The 6,100-nt window shown below is 46.2% G+C and overlaps 1 protein-coding gene across 1 annotated transcript in view; it reads right to left on the bottom strand.

The window, feature by feature from the left end:
• The window catches only part of LOC138979734 (uncharacterized), a gene marked incomplete in the record, with an annotated part of 169,210 nt that overhangs the window by 137,994 nt on the left and 25,116 nt on the right, over nt 1-6,100 (bottom strand).

Here is a 6,100-nt window from a genome sequence, read left to right as displayed (position 1 = left end):
CCCCGAGCACTTTATGTCCCGCTACACACACCCACCCACCCCTCCCCGAGCATTTTATGTCCCGCTACACACACACACACCCAACCCCTCCCCGAGCACTTTATGTCCAGCTACACACACACACACACGCGTGCAGGTATCCGCTACACACATCTGCGTAACTCAACTGCCATTTTTTCCTTCCCCCTTTTTTTTATGTGGGAAAAGTGCACACAATACGAGCTTCCTCCGTAAAAATGTTTGGGAGAGGGTGGAAGGGAGGATAAATTGGTGGGTGATAAAAATGTCTCTCACTGCCACTTGTTGCCTGTTTCCTTATCTGTGTTTAGCGTTCCTCTCTCTCTCTTCTACTTTGCTTGTGACAGTGTGGTACATGTGACTTTTTTCGACATACACGGGAAAACGATACCCCCTCTCTCACTCTCTCTCTCTCTCACACCATGTTCTCTCTTTCTCTCTCTCACACCATGTTCTCTATCTCTTTCTCTCTCTCTCACAGTCACACACAAACACCGTGCTCGCTCGCTCGCTCGCTCTCTCTCTCTCTCTCTCTCTCACACACACACACACACACACACACACACACACACACACACACACACACACACACACATCCTACCTTCACAATCACATGACAAGGAAAACACAGCTCTCCATCCACATTACCGCAAACAACACACAGCTCTTCATCCACCTTACCGCAAACAACATACAGCTCTCCATCCACCTTACCGCAAACAACACACAGCTCTTCATCCACATTACCGCAAACAACATACAGCTCTCCATCCACCTTACCGCAAACAACATACAGCTCTTCATCCACCTTACCGCAAACAACATACAGCTCTTCATCCACCTTACCGCAAACAACACACACCTCTCCATCCACCTTACCGCAAACAACACACAGCTCTCCATCCACCTTACCGCAAACAACACACAGCTCTCCATCCACCTTACCGCAAACAACATACAGCTCTCCATCCACCTTACCGCAAACAACATACAGCTCTCCATCCACCTTACCGCAAACAACATACAGCTCTTCATCCACCTTACCGCAAACAACACACAGCTCTTCATCCACCTTACCGCAAACAACATACAGCTCTTCATCCACCTTACCACAAACAACATACATGTACAGCTCTTCATCCACCTTACTATTTTTATTTATTATTTGTGAGTATTTTTTCTACGCACATACCCTCCCAGAGGGAGGCTCATGGCGTTTACAATATGCCGTGTGAGATGGAATTTTTTACACAATATATCACGCATTCACATCGGCCAGTAAATCTCAAGCGTGTTAGGCGAGTATATATACTTTCACGGCCTATTATTCCAAGTCACACGGGTATTTGGTGGACATTTGTTTTATATATGTCTATACAATTTTGCCAGGAAAGACCCTCTTGTCAATTGTGGGATCTTTAACGTGCACACCCCAATGTAGTGTACACGGGACCTCGGTTTTTCGTCTCATCCGAAAGACTAGCACTTGAACCCACCACCTAGGTTAGGAAAGGGGGGAGAAAATAGCGGCCTGACCCAGGGTCGAACACGCAACCTCTCGATTCCGAGCGCAAGTGCGTTACCACTCGGCCACCCAGGCCACTTACCACAAACAACACACAGCTCTTCATCCACCTTACCACAAACAACATACAGATCTTCATCCACCTTACCGCAAACAACATACAGATCTTAAACTGTTCAAACACATTACCGCGAACCGTGCTGCAACGACACACAGATCTTCATTCACCCATAGAATATTAAATGGTCCTGGACCGCCAACTAGCTCTCTCTCCGCTCTTTCTCTCTATTACGAGGTAGCGGCCTCTCGCATTTAGGAACCTACGCTTACATGGCCTTTCAGAAATCAGGGGGATGTCATATCCGGTGTCGATTGTAAACATGGACGAAGTTGCCGAGGTAAGTTCTGAAAATGCTAAAATAAACTCAGCTAAAGTGCATAAAATTATGGAACATGTTTTTCGATGAGTTTTGTTAAGTTTAGTTTGGAGTTTTGGAAAATCCAGTTCATTGTCACCTCCCGTTGTCACAAATAACTGGAGCGTGCTTTCTTTTCACTGTCTTCGAATCGCTGGCCTTTCAATGCGCGCCCCTGAAAGTCGAGCGTCGTAACCTCGAAGGGTCACGTGACGAGTTGGCGGTCCAGGCTATTTTGGTCTATGATTCACCTTACCGCAAACGACACGACACAGATCGATCTCCATTCCCCTTTCCGTAAACAACACAGATATTTTAAACCACATTACCGCAAACCGTGTTGCAACGACACACAAATCTCTATTCACCTTACTGCCTCAAACAACACACAACACAACAGCGCTTGCCCAACAACACGCAGATGACACGCAGACAGCCTGAGCCTGCAGTGAGAAAAATCCATAAACTGACAGCCAGCGCTGGGCAGCCGTGGCAGTACGGACAGGTCACTCAACTTGACCGCTTACGTCCAGCCCCTATGACAACGGTCACTGCTAGCTTGACCGCTTTCTGACTCTCTCTGGCAGTGGTTAGGTCGCTTTCGGTTGTGTCACGATGTAGATTTGTTTCTAAGCTGAACAAGTCTTCTTACTTAATGCCGTTATCACTCTTTGGACAGTGTTGGGTATTTTGCTCCTTCTCGGGATTCCGCAGTCCTTGTACACAAATAAGGTGTTGTTTCTTTGCTACTGTCTGATTCTCTTTCTCTTCGCTAACTAGCAACTATACCTCGCCGGCATCACCTGCACTATACAGCGTGGTGTAATCTCGCAGACAGCATGGTCTTTGCCTCCTTGGCCGCTTCCCTCCCTCTCTCAACCGATCAGTCGCTCAGTCCTGGTAGTTGCACACTTCTTTAGTGATGTTAAAGGTGGTCGTCTACATTTTTGCTTTTTTTCAATAATCTTATGGATAGATTTCGATACAAAATTATGTCAAATGATGAATGAACCATGGGGGAAAAAAATTATAGAACAAAAATTATATGTAAAAAAAGATTTTATTTTGGGGTAGCGTGACTCACGCTTCCAATATTTTGTTTTCTGTTTGCTGAGAACATGTGCTTTGCCTAAAAATACTGACCAATCAAATTCATGTCACTATGCTTATAGCCACGCCCAAACAAGTGCAGCAACAGTTTGACACTGGAGCGATGTCCACGCTCTATAAACGCACGAAATGCACGGGATTTGAGAGGAGTTTTGCGCTTGGCATTTTCCAAATAAGGATATCCTACTATGAGTACTACGCTGGAATACTACAATGAATTTTCAAACGGCTACACTGGCTTCGTCTTTCCTGATCGAAAGGGGGTGTATTTTTGATATTTGTAGATAATAGACTCTGCATTTTAATGATCAAATGGCGAATAAAAATGTAGACAAGGACCTTTAATTTACTTCTGGTTTTTTTTTCTCGTGGTGTTAAATCTCGCAGACAGCACGGTCATTGCCTCCTTGACCGCTTTCTCTTTCTCAACTGACCACCCGCATGTTTCTATGTGCTGTAACCTTTAGTCATGTAATTTGCTTCTGGCATCGTGGCCATCGCTTCCCCGCTATCTCTCTCTGTCACTGACCAGCCGCTGAGTTCTGTGTAAAGTATGGCAGCAGTCCTTATTGATTCTTTGCTTCTGTTTCAGTTTTCTCTCTCTCAGTTTATTACCACACAGGGTTGTAATCTAGCTAGCAGTCACCATGGTCCTTGGCCGCTTTCTGCCTCTGTCGCTGACCAATTAGTGATCTATGGACAGTTCTTGACCACAACAATCGCATTGTTTTGCTGCATGCTTCTTTTTTCCGATTTTTTCCTTCCAGCTTACTGGCACACATCACCGGTACCTTGTACCCTACACACCATTGTCATTGTCTTCTTGACCGCTTTCTGCCTCTGTCGCGGACCAATTACTGAACTATATAATAATATATATATATTTATGGACAGTTCTTTACCACAACTCTAGTATTTTGTTGTTGCTTCTTTGTCCAGATTTTGTTCTCTCAGCTCACATCACAAGCACCCTCACACACACTATGGCCACTGTCTGCTCTCATTGACCAGTTAGTGAGCTACGGACAGTTCTTGACTACAACCTTACTATTGTTTTGTTGCTCATTTCCCCCCAGCTTCCTATAGCACACATCATCGGTACCTTGTGTACCAACACACACCATGGTCATTGTCTGCTTGACCGCTTTCTCTCTCTCAACTGACCACTCCCTCGGTTCAGCAGTGCGTGTTGCAATCTAGCTAGAAGACATCATGGTCAATGCTACCATGACCGCTTTCTGCCTGTCAATGACCACTCCCGCGGTTTTATTTGCTGTGTAGCAGAACTCGTCTCTGTCCGCAAATAACTCGGCATCCTTCGTCTCCTCCTCTTCGCCTCTTAGTACTGGTTTTGCTCGTCTGCCAACATGCATCATGATCATACATACACCACAGCCCACCAAGGTAGACAGATAATCAGGTTATCCGCCACAGGTAAGAGAAAGGTGTGTTGCCACTGCAGGCAGGCAGGTAGGTACGGTAGGTAGATGCAAAAAGTAGGTCGCCCCGTGAACTAGTTCCAGCAACATGGATTGCAGGTGAAAAGATAGCCCTGCAGTTGCCACATTCCTCGTTTTCGTACTCCGACACCAGCAGGGAGTTCAATGACAAGTCAAGTCACAACGGTTATTTCCATCACTTTATTTTCCCATCGCTAGGAAACGTAGGGGCGCTTCCTCCCTGTAGAAAGCTAGCAGCAGCAAGAGTCGCGCTACCAAGGTATGTGCGCGTGTGTAGGGTGTAATCAGCCATCTACATTTATGGCAGAATGACCAAGGTCTTTTACTTGCAACTGTGGTGACACGGAGATGGGACATGGATACCGTCTCTGGGTCTGCACATAAAGCTGACCAGTGTCCAGCCGTGTCTGGATTCGAACCTGTTACCCAAGGATGACAAGTCCAGTACTCTACCACCTGAGCCATCAGGCCCCCAGGTTATCTCTGTGACCAAGGACCACAAGTCCAGTACTCTACCACCTGAGCCATCAGGCCCCCAGGTTATCTCTGTGACCAAGGACCACAAGTCCAGTACTCTACCACCTGAGCCATCAGGCCCCCAGGTTATCTCTGTGACCAAGGATGACAAGTCCAGTACTCTACCATCTGAGCCATCAGGCCCCCAGGTTATCTCTGTGACCAAGGACCACAAGTCCAGTACTCTACCACCTGAGCCATCAGGCCCCCAGGTTATCTCTGTGACCAAGGACCACAAGTCCAGTACTCTACCACCTGAGCCATCAGGCCCCCAGGTTATCTCTGTGACCAAGAAATATTGATGATACAGGTTTATTGAGAACACTGCAAGCAAAAGGATTCAAAGCTAGCTACATGACCAGTGCATGGGTGAGACTGAAAAATATCATGAATCCTGAAGAATTTTAAGGGGGGTCTGGGGGCCCCCAGACGCTGACGGATTGTATAATTAACAACCAAAAAAACCGTCACCAGAGACATTACGAATCCGGATTTCCGGAATATACCTGAAGAATCCGACCCATGCCAGTGGCTCTCGAGATGATAACGGCAGCACCAAGACATCCCTGCAAGGTGTAGAACACACACTTCTTGACGTGACAAAAACCATGCTTACCAGAAACATCTGTCATCAATAAGCAAGCAACGGCGTACTGAACATAATTATACTGTCATATATTATGATAATTAACACAAAAATCAGTCATCCAACTAGTCTTTCGTTCAGCCACAAACGAGTAATAATCTAATGTATAAAACACCCAAGCTAAAACAGACGAGGTTGTGAAAAAGTGAATAGTCTTGCTTTTCTTGAGGCCAATGTTCCCACGTGACATTATAAGCCCGTCATAGCGAGGGGTGTGTCTGAAACACACCGTGGACAAGGGGCCCCATAGGACACCTTACCACAATAAAAGCAGGAGTATTCCCTCTTTATCAAGGATAAGGATAAGATTTCATGTAGTCCTGAGGTTACCCACATGGAACTTTGAGCTGCTTTCTCGCTGGGGAAAGCGAGCTGCAATACAGTACGGTGCTAACCATGTTCCCCCTTC

Source organism: Littorina saxatilis, linkage group LG11 (genome assembly GCF_037325665.1).
Source record: "Littorina saxatilis isolate snail1 linkage group LG11, US_GU_Lsax_2.0, whole genome shotgun sequence".
Classification (NCBI taxonomy): Eukaryota; Metazoa; Mollusca; class Gastropoda; order Littorinimorpha; family Littorinidae; genus Littorina; species Littorina saxatilis.
Note: the sequence above shows the minus strand (reverse complement) of the source record. Positions and strands in the feature narration are given on the sequence as shown.